General features: G+C 39.5%; 1 long non-coding RNA gene across 3 annotated transcripts; it reads left to right on the forward strand.

The window, feature by feature from the left end:
- The first annotated feature begins 246 nt into the window (after positions 1 to 246).
- LOC125103317 (uncharacterized) lies at positions 247 to 18,236 on the forward strand. 3 transcript variants are annotated; one of them, XR_007128353.1, is made up of 4 exons: positions 247 to 301; positions 14,432 to 14,616; positions 17,145 to 17,375; positions 17,970 to 18,236. It is a non-coding gene; the product is annotated as an uncharacterized LOC125103317 (long non-coding RNA). The 3 variants fall into 3 exon arrangements; XR_007128354.1 differs by lacking the exon at positions 14,432 to 14,616; XR_007128352.1 differs by lacking the exon at positions 247 to 301 and having other exon boundaries at positions 14,296 to 14,616.
- The last annotated feature ends 5,206 nt before the right edge of the window (positions 18,237 to 23,442 follow it).

The following is a 23,442-nucleotide window of genomic DNA, read 5'->3' on the forward strand; positions in this document are numbered from 1 at the left end:
AGAAATTACCGTTGCTATGTGCAGAGCCATGTCCTGAGGACATTTAGTTCTAATTCTAGTCGAACGACTGGTTTATCTTCTGAGTAAAACAAAATTCATCAAATCAGTTTGAAAGATGGCACTCTGGTTGCTACTGAACAGATAGATCCATATAGCCTGAAGAGGATTGGACACACGGTGAAATTTGTTTAAATTCAGGAGAAACACTAACACCTGAAGTTTCGGATTTTTTTTTTTTTCCTTTAAGCACCTCTGAGAACTGACAGACTCTTAGAAATTGTGGTGAGGATCTGCTCAGTGTGTAAGTATTTGTTATTCTTGTCATTACCTAATAATGTTTTTGGTGTTTGGAGAGGCAATGGAGTATGTATCTTTAGGGCAAGAACTCTGGGCTCCTGCTTTTGAACTCACCTGTGCTAATAACTGGCAGTGTGGAAGAAGCTGTTCTTCTCACCTGTTCCCTTGTAACACTGTCCCATGTAATGTGTTATAAAATAAGAGTAGCTAATATTACAGAGTACAGAGAAAGATCAAGATTCCCTGGGGCCTGAAGCTTATAGGGTTTAGGGAGTCCTCTTTAAGAAAAAGAATGTGAAGCTGTCATGCTGAAAGATGTTGGTTGTTTTTCAGATGAGGGACTATAGTTTGTAGGGAGCCACATAGTAATGCTGGGTTGAGGTTGGAACTGTTGTGAGCCTGACACACGAATCTGGGCTCTACACTACTAATATTAGTAAGCTATTGTCAGTAGGTCTAAATCCTACTTACCTTCTGACTGTTTCCAGTCTATACTGAGGTTTCTTGTTACAGAAATCCGAATCTCTATCTCACACGTTAACATTTCAGTGGTGCTTAGTTGTTTTGTGTAAGTTCATTTCAAATAACTAGTCAAATTTTGCTTCTTCTGTATCCTTTACTGAACTAGTACACTTAGAAGGTTTTTAAAAGTATTATTTACAAAATTTGTCCACTTACTCAGATTTGTGATAATTTAAAGTTTTGTTGGTTGCCTCAAATATTCTTAATTTTATCTTAGTTAAAACTTGGCTCACAATTGTTTTTTAATTGTGTTTGACCTCTAAATGATAAATTCTGTGGTTTCTCATGTATTTCCTGTCTATAAATTATTAGGTAAAACTGGTAACTGTTTCTTCATGTACGACAGTACTAGAAAGTTCTGTGAGACTCTGAGCTTTGTCTGGCCTAAGCTTGACAGTCTTGCTGGGCCCTCTGGCTGGTATAGACACATAGGGTTAGGCCTTGTCTGGCTATCATTCCATTTCAGAACATGAAGATGTTCTGTTGGCAGGCAAAAGAAGAAGTCAAACCCTGGGTGAAAATTTGAAGCTAAAATATGTAGTTACTAGGAAATTATGGCCTTGGAGAAATTTTTTTTCCAACACAGTATTTTGAAAGTTTAAAACACAGAGAAAAGTTTAATCAAATTCACAGTAAGAGTCATATATTCACCACACAGAGTCTATGTATCCAGACAAACAAGCTTATTAGATTTACAACATGCCTGTCATCTATCCATTCCTTGATCCATCTGTCAAACCATCTTACATTTTAGTGCATTTCAAGAGTATCATTTCATAACTTCTTAGTCTTAAGATAGTTTGTTATTCATTTACAGGTTATTCTCTTTTGAGATAAAATTTACAAAAAGTGAAAAGCAAACCTAAATGTACTATTGTCTGGGTTTTGACAGAAGTGCTTGTCCCTACCAAAACATAGAGCATTACAACCATTGCCCAAAAGAGTTCCATCACGCCTACCAAGCTCCACCTCCTGCATCCTCAGATGAAGTGTTCTTGTTGTAGAACTTCGTATACATAGAATAATGCATCATTTGCTCTGTGTAAGCCCTCTTTCACTTAACAAAATGGTTTTAAGATTCATGTGTGTCATGGTGCATATCAGAAGTTCATTTTCTTTTTAAATCCCTAAATAGTGGTCTATTGGATGAATACAGCAGTTAGTTTATCCATTCTCCGACAGATGGACACCTGAGCTGATCTCACTTTTTGGCTATTATTATAAATAGAGCCATTATAAGCATTCTCATACAGGTCTTTCGGTAGAAATATGCCTTCATTTTTGTTGGGTAAATCACCTACAAGTGGAATTGCTGTGTAGATGCATGTTTAGTTTAAGAAATGGCAAGATCTTTTTTTCAAAGTGACCATGCCATTTTATACTTCTCCCTGATTGCTTCAAATCCTCACCAATATTTAGTATTGTCAATCTTTTCTCAGTTTTATGTCTTCTAGTTAGTCCATAGTGGTATCTCATAATAGTTTGATTGCATTTCCCTGATGACTAGTGATGTTTAACATTTTCTCATTGTTTATCTATTCTTTTGTGAAATGTTGAAATCTTTTGCTTTTATTTTTCTTTTTATTGAGTTTTAGGGATTCTTCATATAACCTAAATATATGTTTTGTGGATCTTTTCTTCCATCTGTGCCTTGCTTATTCATTTTCTTTTCTATTTTTTTAAAGATTTTATTTATTTATTTGAGCGGGGGGGCAAGGTGGGAGGGGCAGAGGATGAGGGACAAAGAGTCTTAAACAGACTGCTGAGATCTCCTGAGCTCAAGATTTAAACTGAAACCAAGAGTCAGATGCTTAATCGACTGTACCACCCAGTGCCCCAAACTATTCATTTTCTTAATATCTTTTGATGAACAAAAGTTTTAAATTTTGTAAAGCCTAATTAATTTTATTATTATTGTTTTCTATATCTCATCTGAAAAAAGCTTTGCTTACCCAAAGTTTCAGATAGTCTTATGCTCTCTATCATGGTCTCTTTTAAAAGACTTACAGTTTTAGCTTTTACATTTTCATCGGTGATCCATCTCAGATTAATTTGTGTGTATGGTGTAGATAGGTGTCAAAGTGCATTTTTTTCCCACAGACATCAAATTATTATAGTGCCATTTATTTCAAAGATTATTTTTTCTCCATTCAATTGATATAGTCCCTTTAGAGAAAAATCAAATGATCTTATAAGTGTGAGTATATTTTGGGGTTCTCTATTCTGTGTCATTCATCTACTTTCAGTCCTTATGCCAATACTGCACTCTATTGATTACTGTAGCTTTATAGTATATCTTAAAGTCAGATAGTGTAAGTCCTTCAACTTTGTTTTTCCTTCTCAAGATTGCTTTGGGTAGTCTAAGTTTTCTGAATTTCTATAGAAATTTTAGAATCATTGTTAATTTCCACAAAAAACCTACCGAGGTTATTGCCTTGACTCTGTAGCTCAATTTGGGGAGAACTGGTATCTTAATTATGTTAAGTCTTTTAATCCATGAATGAAGCATGAATTTTTTCCTTTATGTAGTTTTTCTTTTTCTCAGCAATATTTTTATAGTTTTTATTTGTTAAATTATCTCTAAGTATTATGTCTTTTGTGCTATGTCAATGAAATTCAAAAGATTTATTTTCCAATGGTTTATGTTAGTGTTAAAAATATAATCAATTTTTATATTAATCTTTTAATCCTGAAACTTCAATAAATACTCATATAAATTTTAGTCATTGTATTATACATTTCATAGGATTTTCTAAATGAACCATCATGTCATCTGCGAATAAAGAGTTTTGCTTTTTCCTTTTTAGTCTTCGTGGCTTTTATTTCTTTTTCTTGCCTTATTATGATGGCTAAGACTTTAAGTGCAATTTTGAATAGAATGGTGAGAGTAGACTCTTTGCTTTATTCTCTGTTTTAGGAGCAAAACAAAACATTTTATATTTCACATTAGGTTTTGTTTATAGATTCTCTTGTTGGTTTGAAGAAATACCCTTCTATACAATTTTGCTAAGTTATTAAAAAATCATTAATGAAACAAGATGAAACCAGAGAGGGAGACAAACCATAAGAGGCTCTTAATCTCAGGAAACAAACTGAGGGTTGCTGGAGGGGAGAAGGGTAGGAGGGATAGGGTGGCTGGGTGATGGACATTGGGGAGGGTATGTGCAATGGTGAGTGCTGTGAATTATGTAAGACTGATGAATCACAGACCTGTACCCCTGAAACAAATAATACATTATATGTTAATAATAAAAAAATAAAATATAAAAAACCATTAATGAATGTTAAAAATTGCCAAATCCTTTTTGTACATATATTTAAATGATATACTTTTAGTGGTTTCAGTTTTAATTAGTTTGAGTTCCTGAGTTTTGAGACATTCCTAAGTGTTTTATCTCCATTGGATTCTGTGGATTCAAGTCTGAATTGAAAAGGGGCTGGAATTTCAGGAAATTTCTAAGTGTTCAGGTCTGAACTTAAACTGATATAGGTTGCAGAAAGTTCTTGTTCTTGGCTGATTTGATGACGCTGGGTCTGGTTTTTTTTTTTTTTTTTTTTCTGAGTCCAAAGAATAATACCACATTTCTTCGAGTCCAATTTCCTTCCTAAAGGTCCACAAGCAATGCTCTGCTTTATGAATAGAATTACAATGGAGATTTTCATTAAATAATACACTGAAGTCCAGAATAAAGCATGCCAGACTTGTTTGAAAACAGTTTTAATAACTCAAATTGCAGACCAGCTCTTCAAAATTTAACCAGTTAGGGGCACCTGGGTGGCTCAGTGGGTTAAGCCTCTGCCTTCGGCTCAGGTCATTGTCCTAGTGTCCTGGGATTGAGCCCCATATCGGGCTCTCTGCTCAGCGGGGAGCCTGCTTCCCTTCCTCTCTCTCTCTGCCTGCCTCTCTGCCTACTTGTGATCTCTGTCTGTCAAATAAATAAATAAAATCTTAAAAAAAAAATTTAACCAGTTACAGTACACCTACGTATTCCACATTTTGTCTACCTATTTCCTTTACTCATCTCCAATATTTTAGTTAATGTCATTACCATTAATATTAGAGCACTGTATTTCACTACAGCATTACTCACTTAATGAATTTCATAGTCTAAACCAGAAATAAAGTTTTACTTCATGATTCATTTTACATAAATAAACAAATCATTTTGTTGATCAAGGGTGTTTCATCTTGTGATGATGGCAAAGAATTTGGGGATTAACTAAATGATGAATGTAGGATTTAATAGGTCCTGACAGATCTGAGGCTTAATCTTTTAAATAAATCTTTCATAAATGTACTTATTATATATGTGTTTTACATAAATACTGAATAGTCATATCTTTTTTCCCTTCCTTTTTCAAAATTTAAATTCAATTAGCCAACATACAGTATGTCATTAGTTTCAGATGTAGTATTCAACAATCCATCACTCACATATGACACCCAATGCTCACCACATCACGTGCCCCCCCCCTTAATGTCCATCACCCAATTATCCCTTCCCTCCATCCACCTCCCCTCCAGCAACTCTCAGTTTGTTTCCTATAGTTAAGAGTCTCTTGTGGTTTTTTCCCCTCTCTGATGACTTTCCATTCAGGTGTCCCTTCCTTCCCCTATGATCCTCTGCCCTGTTTCTTATATTCCACATATAAGTGAAACCATATGATAATTGTCTTTCTCTGATTGACTTATTTTGTTCAGCATAATCCCCTCCAGTTCCATCCACATTGATGTAAATGGTAAGTATTCATCCTTTCTGATGGCTGACTAATTGACTAGTCAATATCTTTAGATTCTTACAAAATCTATGTATTTCAAAACATAACAATTACTATATGCATAAATTGTCCATTCATTTTTTCTTTGATTTATTTTTGATAATAACCCATATTATAAATGTTTCAGAAGAATCTTTTCAATCACAGACAATGCACCAAGCATTCACTGATTCCTGACCATGCTTAGCAAATTTTCTAGAGGTTGTAAAAATTTGGATTCTCCTTTTCATCCCATGGGAAAAGTCTAATGAGGCTTTTTATATTTAGTAGGCCAAATACTTTCCTTTATATTTGTCCTTCTTTTGATAAAGATATGGAAGCCAAGAGGAACTCTTTATCTTCAACCTAAATTATACTTTTGATGTATGATGGAATTTGTTGTGAGATGAGTACATCTTGGACACTAGCGACTAAAGTCTTTTGACTGAAGAACTAAAAGGGATAATATTATGGTACCTCTGTATAAACAACTGTAGGGCCGGAGTTCAGAATATAATATAATTATTAGGTTGAAGTAGCATGCTAAGGATTTCTTAATAAATATGTGTGTGCACATATATGTGTATGATTGTATGTTTTGATTGAGTAATGTATTAGTTACCTACCACTGAGTAACAAATTATCCCAAACTTAGTAACTTAAGACAACAAACACTTATTATATCACAGTTTCAGTGGGCCAGGAATCCAGGAGTGCTTAGCTAGGGGGTTCTAGCTCAGGCTCTATCATCAAGTTATAGTCAAGCCAGGGATGTAGTCATCTAAATGCTCAACTGAAGGAGAATTCACTTCATGTGGTTGTTAGCAGGTATCTCTTCCTGTTGGCTGGGATTTCAGCTCTTTGTCCTGTGGACATCTGCAAAGTTTGCCTGCATATCCTCAGGATGGGGCACTGCTTTTCCCCAAGCAGTGATTCAAGATAGAAGACAGACCCTGGGGGCTTTTTACCATTACTTCTGCCATATTCTATTGGTTATACAGATTAAGTCCAGTATAGCGTAGGAGAGGACTAGAAAAGGATGGGGGGCCTTTGAGGCCTCTCTTGGAGGCTGCTATCACAGGTGAGTTTCTACAATAGAAATGGGAACTTTGGTAATTTAACCTAATATAGAAACAGATGTTTCTCAATTTCATTAGCTTTAAATAGCAATTTTCTATCGAGTAACATGGCCATAATAATGTTGTTATCACAAGTGGGTAAGTATAGGTAGAAGAATAAGTTTCTATTATTTTGGGGAGGAAATCACATACTTCTGTATAATTCCTCACTCTTAGAAGATAAATGTTTATGAATTACAGAAACAATCGTATAATTGGTTTCATGGCATCTGTGGGCAGAACATGGCAGCAGATTTTACTGATTCTCATTTAAAAACAAGAAAATTAGAAGAGAGTCAGAGACTTGCTTGAATCTCATGTAAGTGGGAGGGAGGAAACTCATATGAAACTATGTGTCACTTTAGGTGTAAAACCTCACAACAACCTTATCAGGACACTACACTGTGATTACTTCCATTTTGTAGATGAGTAAGTTGAGGCTGAGTAACCTGCCCAAGGTTACAAAATTAGTAAGTAAGCAGAGCTGAGAATTAGCTCTGGCCTTTAGGCTCCAAAGCCCATTAACTTCCCAATGCTCCTCCTGTCTCCCCAGTTAAAGCCATGTGACCCCATCCTTCCACCCACAGGTAAAAGCCCTGAGTGGGTAAGCAGCAACTTCTCAAGTAATAGCCTAGTTTTTGTGATTTGATATTTGGTCTTTATTATATGATGAGGTGTACATATTTGAAGCATGGCATGGAAGTTCATGTCTGATGCCAAATAAAGGTTACCAGCTCCCTGGTATCATTAAAACCAGAGACTTCTGAGTTTTCATGACTATGTTTTGGTGTTCATATAATTGCACTTGAACTTTTTGGCCACTGATTTTTGTTTTTTGGGGGTGTTGTTCCTGTTGTTGTTTTTTGGAGTGAAAGAAGTGGCTAGTTGAGTTGAAAATTGAACAATGTGATGCCAGTGTCTCTTCCATATGGCCATTCCAAATGCCTCCTGAAGACTCCTGGGATGCCTGTCCTTCCCCTGACTCACCTTCAGCCCTTATCTAGCATAATGCACTGGATTAAAAACTATGATATTCAAACAGTTGTTTGAGCTGTGAAGTGGGAAAAAAATTGGATGACTTTCATTATATTAGCATCCATCACATATAAACATACATTATAGGGTCAATGTCAGGGATGATTTGGGGATCCCCTCGTACTTTCAGGTTTTTTTCTCCTCCTGCTCTGGGATTATCCAGTTAGTTAATGGAATTGTAATTTTGTGAATCTTTTTTTTTTTTTTTTTATTATGTGAGGTGTTACAGAAGTCATTTATTCTGATAAAACTTCTGTTGTATAATTCCTAGTGAACTTTTCTATACATGTATACATGTATCTATACATGACATAATATTAGGTTTGTATTTTTTTAGATCTTTAAAACAATTTACCCTACTATCCTATTCATTACACGTATTGTCATTCTCCTACAAACTGTTCCTTGTAGAGATGGAAATGGTGAGGGACTGGGGAGAAAGAGAGAAAGAACATACTGGAGGTGTCAGAATCATCCAATTGGGCTGAACTGATGTTACCTCTGTGTTTTTAGAGTTATGAACAGATAAGCATGTTAATAAGGCAAAAGAAGATTGAACAAACAAGAATAAGACTTAGTATTTAAATAAAATAAAACTTAAAACAAATTGAATGTGACATGTACTGTCATACCTAATAGTTATTATGCTTAGGATAGTTATCCACAAGAGACAATCAATTCTCCCATGAGACTACAATTAATATGTACATATTAGAGTACAAAATTATAGTTCTTTTCTTCCCTTTACTGCCTTATGTCAACAGAAGACAGAATAATTTTTCCCTGGTGCCCTCTACCCTATATTATATAACCACAGTTTCTTTCTCACAGACACACTGACTACAGAGTCATTAAAGCCCAAAAACCAGGTTCTGACTTTGTTCCCTGTTGGTGGTGGCTAGCTCTGCTTCCCACTCCCCGTTTCTTATGTTCTCCTGTCCTTGATTTAGGTCTTGGCTTCTCTTAGTCCATCTGGTTGTATGGGCTTTGGAGGAGAGGAGACTGTTTGTGGTAAGAACCAAAAATGAAAAATTAAGGGGGTGAGGGTTTCAAAAATGCCATAATTTTTTTTTAACTGGAGCTGACCAGTTCTGTCTTTTTTTGTGTTAAAGACTCACATAATTTATACTTGCTTATTCCACTTGGTTTAAAACAATAATCATGGTTAGTTGCCTATTCTGATAGGCAGCCCATGGGAGATTCTTTGGAAGATGGCCTAAATTATTCCTGCTTTTGCTCACCCTCTCTCTGAAACCTTCCCAGATTTCTTCAGGCCCAGCCCATTCTTTGGCCTCCACTGTTTGAAGATTAATAGAGACCTCACCATTTTGTAGTTATACACCTGCTAGTCCCTTGCGAGTAGAATCAAGCCTTATTCACTTCCCTAAAACACCAGCAGTTGGTACTTGCTTGGAGGAAGGGGGCCCAGCTCACTAAGGAGAGCAGAAAGGAGACTGTCTGACCTCAATTTGGGTCTTTAGCATTGGCCTCTAAATTCAGGGGTAAAAGAATTTAGCTAGGCTAAGAGGCATGGGAAGAGTGTGCATTTTCCTCAGTCTAGTTGATCTTTACTAGTGTTGACTCCCCATCCCTCTGGGAAAAAAGTGACATATATGAAGTGCTCAGGTAAAATTCATGAGTTTACACTTACTTAAAATTCAGTGGGCAGGAAATGTGTGTGTGTGTGTGTGTGTGTGTGTGTCCAGGGCAGTAATTTACAGCAAATGTCTATCAAACTCATAGCAACTTCAGCCTCAGGGTATTGTTGAGGCAAATAGCTTCATAAGATTTTTAAAAGGATTAGCAATGCATATGAATAGGACTGGGTACTATAATTATTCCTGAAACAGTTTCTCAGTGGGCAATTAGAGGATTAACCATACAATTTGATTAAATGTTCAGACTTTTTTACATACTGTACTTACCAGGCCTAGGAATAGATCCATTTGTCTTAATATAACACTCATCCTTAGAAGAATCACTCAGCTAAGAGATTTACCACCAATAATTAAACTGAAAGCACTACCGCTCAGAATAACACCAAAATGTAATGATTTTATGTCTCCAACATCACAGAGAATTCCAGCCTTCCTTAGAATTTCACAATCATATGTTATTAGTCCTGTGTGGATGGGTGCTCTAGATCAAAGACCATGCATATATACACAAGTTTTATATATGATCTAGGTAATTCTTATGTAAGAAAAAATGGCATGACTAAAGGTTAATTGTAGAACTACAAGGAATAATATGAATATCATTAAGTCAGTGAGCAATGAATAGATGTTCTCCTCTTATGAATAAGCTTCCTGCTTCTTAATATGTGAATCATTCACATTAGGGTAATAGCTTTCTTCTATTTGGATTCAGATTTTCCCAATGAAATTCCACCTTCCAGCTCAACACTGCTATTTCCTTTGCATGAAAATTTTGCTTTGAAAATAATGAGAATTTTTACAAAGGCTGTTATACATATATATATTCCTAAGGACTTTATTTAAAACAATTGCTACTTTTAAAAAGTTACGTACGTTTTAGGTTAAAGTTGTAAAAGTTATAGTTATTTATATTGGTTGTTTTCATATATGGCCTCTTTCTCATTTGGAAGACATACCATGCTGGGATTTGGTGGTGTGGTACAAAATGGATGTGGTCATTTCCAGCGTTGTTTAGAGTACTTTTTATTAATGGTCAGATTGATTTGTAAATTGCCAATTGCATATGGCATGTAAGGTAGGAAGATAGACCAGAAGACCCCAAGGGACAGGTTTGAATTTCGTCTGCTCCTGCAGAAGTATCCTCGGAGGTGAAGAAGACCTTCTCACAAATCTCTGCCCTAACTGGTCTCCACTAGTGTTTCAAATCCTCTTGGTAGAGTAACAGAACCCACCCATTGCATTAAAAGTGCAAACTCTTCAGGGAGAAGCCTCCCACTCAGAGTCTGTAAGTTGACATCTTTGTGGTTTTGCAGCTCTGTGCAGAGACACACTTCAGCTCTTTCTACTAAGTTCACTTGAAGATGAAGGGAAGATTTGAATCTGGGTCTTTTCTTTTGGTTGTCTATCAGAAGGCAGTCAAGAGCAAGACTTGGAGCTAGATAGAGCTAATCCTGCTTCATTTATTGCCTGTGTAGTCACAGGCAAGGTATTTCCTATTACCTTCAGTTTTCTTATACTAAATGTGGCTAAAACCAACTTGTGAGACTGTATGAAAGTTTAAGTTTAATGTTTCCAAAAGTATATTCAACAAATATTTATTAGTTGCCTAGTTAAATGTAGTTCAATAGATCCCATTATCTGATTTACAGTTTATAACTTTGAACAAGCTGGCTCCAGTTAAATCTGCAGACATGAATAAGTAAAACACAGTCATCTCAGCTTTGCTAAAATTGTGAAGACATATAATCACAACGTGATGTAATGAAAGCAAAAGGATCTAGAATAATGCTTATTGTCCTCATGCTACTTGAATCAGATTCTTGTAGGGAAAAAAGGATGAATATTTTATTTTAGTTTTTATTTAAAATGTTTAATTTACATATAGTTGACAGTTACATTCATTTCAGGTATACAACATAGTGATTCAACTTCTCTATACGTTATGTTATGTTCACTACAAGTATAGGCCTATATATCCCACTCCCTTTCACCATTTTGCCCAACCCTCCAGCCCCCTCCCCTCTGGCAACCAGCAGTTTGTTTTTTGTATTTATTGGTCTGATTCTACTTTTTGTTTGTTTTGAACATTTAGTATGATGGGAGAGTATAACAAGGTAGAAAAATCTTCACAAAGTTTTATCATGATTTTAGAACACACTTAGAACACAGTACCTTACAGTCTATAATCTCCTGAGAGCTGCTATTTGTTGGATCAGGTTTGCGTTATTTTCTAGCAAATTAGAGAACTAAAAATTCTAGTACTTATAGAGATTATAGAAAGAGTCAATGAGCCAGATTCTCCCTATTGCCTGAGTCACTTCCCCATTGTTGGAATCTCAGAAAATCACTCCACTCATGGGAGAGCATGGTTGGCTAATAGTGGCCTATAGAGTGAGTAGGAGCATAAAGTCTCTTATCAGCAACATTAATATGCCCCTTCTGTGTATATTAGAGGAGGAGGGACCAAAACGAAGAATAAACTCTCCTTCTTTCAGGGTTTACTGTTTAGCTGGCAAAATAAGACCTATACATAGAGGTAAATTTCAGGAAAGTACATGGAAAGTACATGGTCAGGGTCCAAGCAGAAGGAGCAGAAGGTACAGATACAACTGTTCAGAGGAAAGTCTTCCCAAGAAGGTGGCAATGGGTTAGGCTTCAGGTCCAAGCAGAGAGAGAGGACAGCACTCTGGGTAGGGAAAAAGCATGATTGCAGGGGTGGGTAACTGAGAAGATGGGTTTGGCTGAAATCAAAGATTTATAGAGAGAGAAGTGTAAATATGTCTAAGAGCCACGTCATGCAAGGCAAAAGAAAAATGCGTGTCATTGCTTTGAGAGTGACTTACAGTGGAGATGCTGACAAGGGGGCCTGACAGGAGACTGCGGGACCAATATTCCAGTATGCTGCAGGCTGGGCTAGGGAGGAGGCCACTGGATGGAGAGGGAGGGACAGAGACAGAGGACATGGATGAAGGAAGGACTAATGGGACATGGAAAAGGAGGAATCAAAAGTAGCCTTAAGGTTCTTGGCCTGGAGACTTGAAAAATCAAGGAAAAATGGGAAAACAGATGGGGAGAGATGTTTGGGTGAAAAGATGGTGATTCTGAGTAAATAAACAATGAGGCATGACAGACAGCATCCAGTTAGAGAAGCTCAGTGAAGTACAACTGATTTCCCTCATAAATATCCATTGTCCTGTCTCTTCTCCCCATTTGCCCAGGATTTGGTTTCCCTCTTCTGATTCACCACCTGGCTCGACCCAGCTGCACAAGTGATCTAAGATATGCACTAGAGAAGTCACCAGTGTGAGTAAAACCCACCGATGGAGCTCACAATCTATACCACCAAGTGCAGAGTCCTCATCGGGGCTGACAAGACCCTACCCAGGCCAGTCTTTTAGGGCTCCTCTCTACTCCTCCCTGCATCCAATATGGGACTGCAACAACATCAAACTGCCCTTGGTTTTCCGTGTATATTGACTGGACTGCTTCAGCTGCCTCCCTCACACTGGAGCCCTACTCCCTTTCTACTATTTGTTTGAGGCTTCATTCACCCCAGGCCTCCTCTCTATAAGCTGGGTTTCCCTCATCCCTCCAGGCTGGCTCATGCTTCCCTTTTCTGTTTGCTCCCGGCAGCCTGTGGATCTTTATCCGTCACCAGTCACACTGTCCTTACTGTTTATATATCCTGACACCCTATTCAGACTGGGAACTCATAAGGAATGAGGCTCATTCCTCCTTACACCTCCAATCCCAGGGGCATATCCCTGCCAGAATAGGGGGCCCATTACATGATCAGTGAATAGGGAGCTGCAGGACCAAAGCAGGAGTGAGAGAACATGTAGATGGGGCAGCTGTTGGACGATGTGTGCACCCTGTTTCTCAAGGAGAAAAGGAGATGGTGAGGAATAAATTTGGGGAACAGAATATTAGAGTATGGAGTAAGATATGAAGCCACTGAAGGTAAAAGCCAAGTGAGATGGAAGAGGGAGTTCAAAGAAGGAGGGACAGTCTGCAATGGGTTTTGCTGGAGAAACAAAGCAGTGCAGGGAAGCAAAGCCAGGTGATTCAGTGTTCTGTGTCCTCAAAGAGCTTACTATATATATATATATATATATATATATATTTTTTTTTTTTTTTAGTGTTTTTTTTATTTTTTATTTTTTATTTTTTCAGTGTAACAGTATTCATTGTTTTTGCACCACACCCAGTGCTCCATGCAATCCGTGCCCTCTCTAATACCCACCACCTGGTTCCCCCAACCTCCCACCCCCCACCCCTTCAAAACCCTCAGATTGTTTTTCAGAGTCCATAGTCTCTCATGGTTCACCTCCCCTTCCAATTTCCCTCAACTCCCTTCTCCTCTCCATCTCCCCTTGTCCTCCATGCTATTGAGCTTACAGTATATTAAGGTGGATTATATACGAACATAATCAGCCCCTCAAAAGAAGGCAGAATAAAACAGAACACTATTGGGTAGCTTTACCCAAACTGTTACGTTATTTGATGTTAATAGGTGTTCTATTTAAAAAAGATTTCTTGGGGTACCTGGGTTGCTCAGCTGGGTAAGCAACTGTCTGGGGCTCTGATCGTAATCCTGGAGTCCTAGAATTGAGTCCCGCATTGGGCTCCCTGTTCAGTGGAGAGTCTGCTTCTCCTACTGACCTTCCCCCCTCTCATGCTCTCTCTCTCTTTCAGGTAAATAAAGAAAATCTTTTAAAAAAATAGTTCTTTCATCAAAAATAGTTTGACAATGCTGGGTTTGTTCCTGCAGACTTTTCAGAGCTTTTGTGTGCTAATGTGTACAACTCTTTCAAGAGGATAGACCTTGCAGGGATTTTGAAGCCTATTTGCGAATTGATCCTTTAAAGGAAGTGAGGTGAGATGACTTGGAGATGACTCAAGGATATCTGTGCTTCTTCAAATATTGTTTGGGAAATTCTAAGGAATTTTAAGGGGGCAACACACTTTGGTTTGGAGGTTAAAAGCCTTCCTTCCTTTCGCATGCTTGCCTGCTTAGTGAATGGCACTGATGTCTTGCACTAGGTTTTGACCCCTCAGTGCCTGATCCAGTTCTGGACATGGCAGGAGAATATGTGTAGACTCAGAGCCACTGGGGAAACCCAGAGGCTGATATGTCACTGAAGCCTGGGGCAGCTTCCTCTAGAGCCCAGCTCTGTGTGCCCAGCATGCACATGTCAGCTTGGACCAGGACTCTTGTTTTGACAAATGTAAGTGGGTTGTCAGCCACATCCTTTGCTTGCATGCATTCCCACTTCTCTGCTAAATGGTAGGCTCAGGGCCATGTTGTGTTAGATTGTCCTGTCCTTTTGCCACAGCTAAGCAGAGCAAGTGTGGACACCTCATTTAAACTGAGTCATCGTGTCTAGCCTTGGGACTTTGAAGAAGAGGCCTGGGGTCTTCATCAGACAGTGTTGGCAAGGTTGCCAAAAGATGAGCAAAGCTGAGCCCAGATGACACAGCATCAAGGACCTGGGGGAGCGGCTGTTGTAGGTACATGGAAACGAGGAGTTCTGTCCCAAGGTAAGAGAATGATCTGCCAGAGAGAGAGACAGAGTGAAAGAGGGGACAGAGAAAGGCAGATGGGGGCTGGGGGGTGAGAAAGAGCGGGAGAGAGAGAGAGAGAAAGAAGGAGGGAGGAGGAGGAAGAGAGACTGAGAGAGAGAAAGAGAGTGAGATTGAGAGAGAGAGAGAGGTATGGTGGGAGACAGAGGGAAAGAGTGAAGGAAGGAAGGAGGGACAGAGGAAGAGGGAGAGAGAGAGACACACACATAGAAACAGAGTTAATTTAAATTTTCAGTGCCTTGTCACATATTGTGAGGGTTCTTCATTCTCCAGGTAACAAGTAGAGAAATATTTCTTTACTCGTTTAGAAAAGTAATTTGCTTGGCCTTTAGGATGGGTAATGGTTGTCAAGATCACATGGCTTTAGGAACTCATATTAAGGATAATAATGGCTTACATTCACTGAGTGCTTACTATGTGCCTGATTCTGTGCTAGCATTTTTAGATGTTTTCATTAACCTCAGAGTGGGTACTATGAAAATTTCATTTTTTTTTGTTTTGCTTTTTAATTTTTAATTTTCTCTAGGAAAAAGAACACATTCTTATTTGTAGTTTGCTTTTTCATTTTTGAAAATTCCCATTTTATAGTTAGAGGGACTGAGATTAAGAGAGGGTAAGTAACTGGGCCAATGTCACAGAGCTGATACTGACTCACAATCAAGGAGTTATCTCTCAAAGCTGTTCTGAATGAAGAAGAATTATTTGGAGCTTCCAGAGGGTCCTGTAAAGATTGGAGGAGATGCTGATGGGAGACGGCTAGTGGAGAGGGAGCAAGGAGGCAGTGAGAAGCAGGTAATGCTTGGGGATTTTCAGTGACTCCACAGAAATGTCTGCATGGTTTCTAAACATGTAAGTCCTGATCTGATCAATGGATTTCTTTGGGCATAGGGGAAAGCTCTCAATGTTGTGAGATTATGATGTATGATAAGCCTCTTTTCAGGATATGAAGGAACTAGAGGTATCTGTGGGACATAACTTTCTCAGGAATCATAGAAATGTTAAAGAACATTGAGAGTGCTTTTTATGGCCACAGTCATGGGGTGATTGAGGTAATTTTGACTCAAATTCCTGGTAGTAGGAAAATTTTCCCCTTCTCCTACCCTGATAATTTTTTGAAAGATTGTATTTATTAATTTGTCAGAGAAAGAAAGAGAGAGAGAGAGAGCAAGCAAGTGCACAAAGGGGAACAGAGACAGAGGGAGAAGCAGACTCCCCGCTAAGCAAGGACCCCCATGTGAACTCGATCCCAGGACCCTGGGATTATGACCTGAGCCGAAGGCAGATGCTTAACCAACCGAGCCATCCAGGCATTCCTTTCCATTCTGATAATTTTAATAACTCTGTTTGTGTCAGATGGAGCCTTAAACCTGGGCCTGCAAAGCTGCCCTCCACCTTGCTCCCCAACCCCCCACAAATCTAACTTTCCTTAACACTTACTGGTTTCCCCCATGGGACACAGAATCATTCCTTGCTTGGTTCTTGAAACCCTCCTTCAAACAGATTGGGATAATATTACTGTACCCATGACTCACCTAGCTTGAACTACATTTGGTTACCATTTGGGCACTGGTTATCTCCCTAGTTCCTTTATGTATTTCTGCACATGATTCCAGTTTTGGATACTCCTTCCTTTCCAGTCTCAACCTCAGCTTTATTGACTTTGGGCCCAGATAACCTTTTGCTGGGGGGAGGAGTTCTGCACACTGTAGGATATTCAGTGGCCTTCCTGCTCTCTACCCACTAGATGCCAGTAACGGTTTCCTCCCCAGCTGTGACAAACAAAAATGGGTCAAAGTAGGGCCTGCAAGTGGAGGGAATGGGCTTGGGTGAATGGGTACAGCCTTGCCAAGTGTAGATTTTGGCAGTCTGACCTTCAAGGACGTGAGAAGGTAGTAGGTCACGGAAAGGGAGGAATGAGCTCAGAGACTGTAAGTCCTGCCCCTTGTCCAAGGATGTGTGCTCTCCTCTGACATATGAAGAAACCCAAAGGGACTAGACTAGGAATTTTCTGATGGGCTTGGTAAAAAAGAATGTTTAAATGTGGAAGAGGATGCTCATCCCCAAAGATGAAGGCAAAGAAGAGGCACAGATCAAGAGGAGTCAGGAAGGCCGAGTCCCTAAGGCAGCGAGACTTACAAAAGACGCAGAGCTGAATCAAAAGTATCTTCAACAGGTACTGGTTTGGAGCAAAGAGAAGAATGAGGAGGCCCAGGCGCCTGCTTAGGGCAGGTGGTGTGCTGACAGAGGGAAAGGAGAAAAACAGCTCTCAACTCTATTGTTCTGCTCCTATATTTTCATCAAGGAGAACTATCTTCATGCCCAAATGAGGAGAACCAAGGTGATCGAGAAATAACCCAGCTCAGACTTCAAGGAGGGAGATGAAGACGGCCTCAAGTGACTTTGAGTGAGTTCGCAATGTTGATCTGGGCACACTGATTGCATTTTGGGTGCTGGTACATTCACAGAACTACTGTCAGTGGTCTCAGAAGAACCATTGTGAGGACTGTTCAAGCAGCAGGCAAATGTTCCTCCTGTCAGAGAGATTAGGCAGGCTCAGTCCTCATGATCCTACTACTCCCTCCCCTGGCATTTTGCCACATGCATATAACTTACCTGAAGTTTTCCAACTTCTGAGGGTGTCAAGTGCTTCTCATTCTTGAGCCCTTCCATATGCTGCACCTCCGCCTGGGGTCCAGTCCCAGCATTGTCCTAGACCTGTATCACTTTTATAATCATAAAAAATATTTTAATTAAAACATTTAAGATCCATTGTTCAGACAAGACCTTAGATATTATTTTCTATGTGCAGAAACAACTCACCAGTGTATTGTAATCACTGCCTTTTATTTTATATTTGGTATCAACTTTTTGGTCCTGAGGAAGCTTAATGTATCCCTTCCAGAATTTAAAGTATTCTGTAGAGTTTCATAAGATCACAAAGCAACATCAGTCTATCCTTGATTTCTTTCTCATTCACATCTTCAATCGTCTTTCCTAGCAAGGTCAATTGATGTTATGTCCTCTGCTGAAAAGAGTGCCCAAATCCAGACAGACTTTGGAACTGTTCTGGCCCTCCGCAGATGGACTGTGTCCAGAGAGCTTCTTAACCTCCCATTGCTCCATACTCCTGAGCAGCACTCCTCTAAGTCAGGAGACCAGTGCCTCATATGTGAACAATATTAACTCTCTTAGTGTAGATACTGTGAATACAGTCTAAAATGGCCCTCAGTTGTTGTTTTTTTTTCTTGGGGGGGGGGGTGGTTTCACGGTGTGGTTTATAGTAATCATACATTCAAATAAATCACATATTCAAATAAATACATACTCAACCTCAGCTTTATTGCCTTTGGGGCCAGATAATTCTTTGCTGGGGGATGTGCCCTGTACACTGCAGGATGTTTGGCATGTACATGCTCTGTACCCATGGGAACAGGGAGAGTAGTAACACCTTTGTCCCCAGCGTTGACAAGGAAAAATGTCTCTGGACACTGCCAGATGTTACCTTAGTTAGGTCATCCCTGAGAGAAAAATTGCTCCCTGTTGGGAACTTGGGACAAATAGCACAACTAAGAGTTTTTAGAGGCTAGGGTGGGGAGATGGCAATACATAGACAGGATGCTATGCATTGTAACATTTTATATGATGCATCACTGGAAACACCATCCATCTTTTTTATTTTTATTTATTTTTTTAATAAGCTCTATGCCCAACTTGGAGCTTGAACTCATGACCCCGAGAGCAAAAGTTGCATGCTCTACTGTCTGAGTCTACCAGCTGCCCAGTTCATTATTATTGATTTTAAAAATTGTGTGAGACAAAAAAATAAAAGGTGCCTCCCACTGTCTATGTTTTCAAGTAGTTCCTAAATTAAAACATAGCAGAGACTCTCTTGAGGTCAAATTTATTTTAATTTAACACTTTCAAAATAATAGGTGTATTGTCTTAATGTCTCTGAGAGGTTGCTCACATTTGAACAGCATAGGCAGCTGCATGGTGGGGGGGGGGGGTCTTTTGTGCTATTACTTCTACTCTGTTTTGAGGGTGCCATCCAACTGTAAAAACCTTTTCAATGAAAATGTAGATCATCATATTGACTTGTTTAAGCTTCTAGCAAGGATCTCTCACTTGAGTATGAGTTTGGGGTGTGTAGGTTTAAGTAAAGCAGTTTATATAAAATGGGTGTGCTGGTTTGATAACCCAGATTTACCAAGACATTAAGTATGGGGTGGTTCATTTCAACAAATCAGGAGCTATTGACAGGAGATGGGAAGATACCACCTTATATTGTTGTCCTGTTGTGGAATGAACCTGGGATTTTACCTTGATAGCACTTTCTAACTCTGCCTTTCTCTCTTTCAAATTGTTTCAAGGAAGATGTTGACACTTGATTCCTAAATTCCTGTTATGTTTCCCACTTGAGATGCCATTTCTGCAAGCTGTCTTGTCTACTTAGCCACTTTGGAATCTTTGAATGGGAGTCACCCTAAAGATTACAACAAAAATGAAATCAATAAAGAACACCGGTTTCTCCAACTACAAAATGCCCCTTACTCATGCAGTGACAGCCTCAGCGGGGAGAGAGATACACTGGGCCCTTGCACAAACTGGGAAGAACTATTGTCCAGGTCACCTCCTCTTGCCCTTGTTTTTTTATTTGTAAAACAGAGAAAATACTGAATATTGTTTTTATCTTGGGATGAGGGGGAGGCTAGGACAAGAAGCTGGCCTGAGAGCTTTAAGTATCAAAGAGATTCAGACAATATTATAGCTAGTATTGTGCTAGAAAGTCATTTCTGTGCTGGGAACCAAATTACAGTACTCTAGGACATCTCTTTGCCAAATTAGTGGTAAGTAGGTTCTTAAAGATCTCCTGAGTTGAGTCTCCTGAGTTGAGTCAATGTTATTGAAAGGAATGCCATTGTCAAGACTGCTGGTGTCCAGGTGCTCCTTATCAATGAATCCAAGTTCAATAGATTCTTTCTTGCCTTGTGTACATGGCTGAGTCAGGTGCTGGACACTCATTTTTCCCCGGTACTTTGTGGAACCCCAAAGTGGCCCTGGTTTTGGTGTTAAGTACGGACACTGCTGAGTCTGCAGCCCCCTGGTGCTGGGTGTGATGCAAGATAAAATGGTATTGCCAAACTTTCCACCTTAGCTTGGCTTCATGAATGCTTCATTTCTAATCCTAGACTATCTCCTTTGCTTACTTCTGACAAGAATGAGGCAGTGAACACACATGAATTCTGAACCTGGAAGTCACTGGGGTTGATTTTTCTCCTCCACATGTGTTGTATCAGACGAAACTAGCCTTCTTTTCTTAGCAGTAAAAAAAAAAAGGGATTAATTTAGATCTTTTGTTTAGAGTGCTCTATCACTTTAAGTTTATTAGAGCTACTGGTTACATGTGTCTGTAAGAGCAGATCAATTAGCTGAGGTCAGGATGAAGCGATTTCCTTCCCTGTATGTGTGGGGACGTTTATTTTGGGGAAAATATTCCTGAGTAGTTGCCCCTCTTTAACACATTGAGAATATCTTTATCTGAAGCAAAAGTTGGCAAACCTTGGGCCAAATCCATCCTGCTACCTGTTTTTATAAATGAAGTTTTATTGGAACAGAGTCTTGCTCATTCATTTACACACAACCTGTGGCTACAGTTACACAATGGCAGAGCTGAGTTGTTGGGACACAGATCACTTGGCCCACAAAACCTTTTTATTTACTATGTGGCTCTTTACAAAAGCTTGCTGACCCTTAGTCTAGAGTATCATTCATCCAGTGATATTTATGAAGGCTCTGCAACATGCCAGACTCTTTACTAGGCGTTAGGGCATAGAGAAAAACCAGACACCATCCTGACTTTGAAAAACTTCCCACAGTCTGGTGGTAAAAGAACCAGAGGCTGCTTTCCTAAAAACAAAAGCCACAATACAAACAATAACATTAACATTATTCATAAGATGCTAATTTTTTAGCACACTAATAATGATTATTCTGACATATCCTATTTATTGTATCTGTATATGTTTAGTAACATTGCCTATGTGTCTTTTTTCCATGCTAGATTTCAATTTTCCTTAGAGCCGTGGCAATGTCCTTCTGTCAGTGGGATTAAAAAAAATTTAAAACCTTTATTCATGTCAAAGTCCTGCTTAAAATATTTCATCCATATCCATCTTTTTCAGCTGAAAGGAGGCAAGGCCACCAGTTTTGGCTGCCTCTCACTCTGGCCATCTCTCATACCTACATGTGCTTGCAGTTCTTTTGTCATTTTTTGCCTTTTGCAAACACTATATATCTATATCTATAGTTTTTTTTTTGTTTTGTTTTGTTTTTTTTTTGGTGCCTGAATGGCACCACCCTACCCATAGGCTTTCCTGTCTACTCACTGAGTTCCTACTTTCTTTTCAAGGCCCTATTCAGAGTCATCTCCTCTGAGTTCCTTCTTAGGCAATCATGATTGTGTTCAGGCTCTCTTTTGTGCAATACCCATAGTTTGTATCAAACCCTGCTACTACATTTATTATACTATATTGCAAATATTTGTCTATATCATTGTTTCTCAGTGGGGGCTAGGGGCAGGGAATTTGTTCTCCAGAAAACATTTGGCAATACCTGGGGGCATTTTTGGTTGTGACAAGTTGGGGGAAGGTGCTTTAGTAGGTAGAGGTTGGGGTGTGGCAAAGCATCTTACAACACATGGGGCAGTCCCATGACAAGGGGTCATCTGGCCCCAAATGCCAACAGTGGTGAGGTTGAGAAACTGGTCTATTTATGTACCCTTCCTACTAGACTGAGTTCTTCAGCCAGGATGGAGTCTTAGCCTTTGTAGATTGAGGGCCTGACACACAGTAGGCCCTCAAATCTTGTTAAAAGAATGAATGTCTCCCATTCCTTTTGTCTCCTATTCTAAATCCATAACAAAGGGCTAGATTCCTAGAAGATGTCAATAAGCACTTGTTGATAAATTGTTTAGCCGAAGAAATGGGTGGAAGAAGAAATGCCCTTGCTCATAATCTGGTGACAAAGTCAGGGAACCCAGTTAACTTTTCAAGTGTCCTGGGAATTCTGCGCAAGCAGATTGCTCTCTGATTAAATTAGCCTCCTTCGGGTCAATCCTACTTTCAGATTTAAAAGTTCTTCTTTTTGCTTTGAATTGTTATTTTTAGAAAAATGTCCTTTCCAGCCTCCCAGTTCCCACAAAGGGAAAGGAAGTAAGACAGGACGGGGTGGGGGGAAGGGGAGGGGTGCTAGGGCTGGTGAATCATGTCAGCTGAGGGGCACTCCTCCCCACCCTACAGGCCCTGTGGGGGGATGGAGGGTTTGGCCAGTGGGTTCATCTAGAAAGCACACCTTCTGAAAAAGGAGATGATGCAAAAAAATGGTGCTCAGTGTCCGGCAATTGTTGGCCACAGGGCCGTGCCCTCCTGGAGAAAGTTGGAAGATTCCAGGCTGGAAATATCCAGAAAACTATCAGGCAGTTGGAATAATGGAGGGCTGGAGAGCACAGCTCTGTAAAGGTCACAGAGCCTCCCAGACCTTGCTTCAGCTGGTGATTTCACCTCCCACATGCCTCTTTGAAGAGTGGCTCATTAACAATGCCTAGACCTCTCTGGCTTCATGGTCATTTTCTCTTGCTCAACCCTTGTAAGAGTTGGGTCTCAATGAACCTCCAGTTAACCAGGAGATAAAGGTACAAAAACAGGGAAAGGATGCATTTGCAGAATATCTAAGTCCACTTGATATGGCCTTTGTGGGCTTTGATCCTTAGTCAGAAGTGTGAGTTCAAATGAAATGTTGAGGACAGAATGAATTCCAGGCATTGAGAAAGGCAGAAGTATGGTTTCACCATAAACATAGGTCACCTACCCATAAGTTCCCATCTCTGAACTAGAGCTTTCTAGGAAATCTGTTCCTTTCTGAGCAGGTCCTGAGGAGGACCATCTCTTAGACAAATCATTGATGGGTTTTTAATTCTTAGCTTTGAGTGTGGGTACCCAGTGTACAAAGGGACCCTCCCAGCCCATCAGTGGTTAACCTTGATGAAATGAGCTTCCCAAAGGAGACTATTTGTTTTAGAGGTTGCCGTTCTGGTTACTTCAAGGAACTGGTCTGTGTTTGTGTTTGTGTGTGTGTGGCTTCTCCTTTTTTAAACACATAGATTACAGACGATTACATTGTTATTTTGAAATCAGTGATTCTGGATTGGACTAGTTCATTGACAGAGGGAGAGTCAGGTTACACAATGGTAGTACTGTAGTGGTGCAACCATCAGGCACTCTGCCAGCCTATGGCCCAGGAGTATACCATTTGCCAAGATCAATATGCTTGTCCTACTGTCATTTATTCACACAATTCCACTGAATGCAGTTGTGAGGCACACTGTTTCATACAGAGTCTGCAGAGCAATTTTAGGGGTAAGGGTAGTCTTTTCTAGAAAACCCAATGGCGGGTTTCATATGACCTTGCAGAGA

The sequence above is a fragment of the Lutra lutra genome, chromosome 6 (assembly GCF_902655055.1).
Source record: "Lutra lutra chromosome 6, mLutLut1.2, whole genome shotgun sequence".
NCBI lineage: Eukaryota > Metazoa > Chordata > Mammalia > Carnivora > Mustelidae > Lutra > Lutra lutra.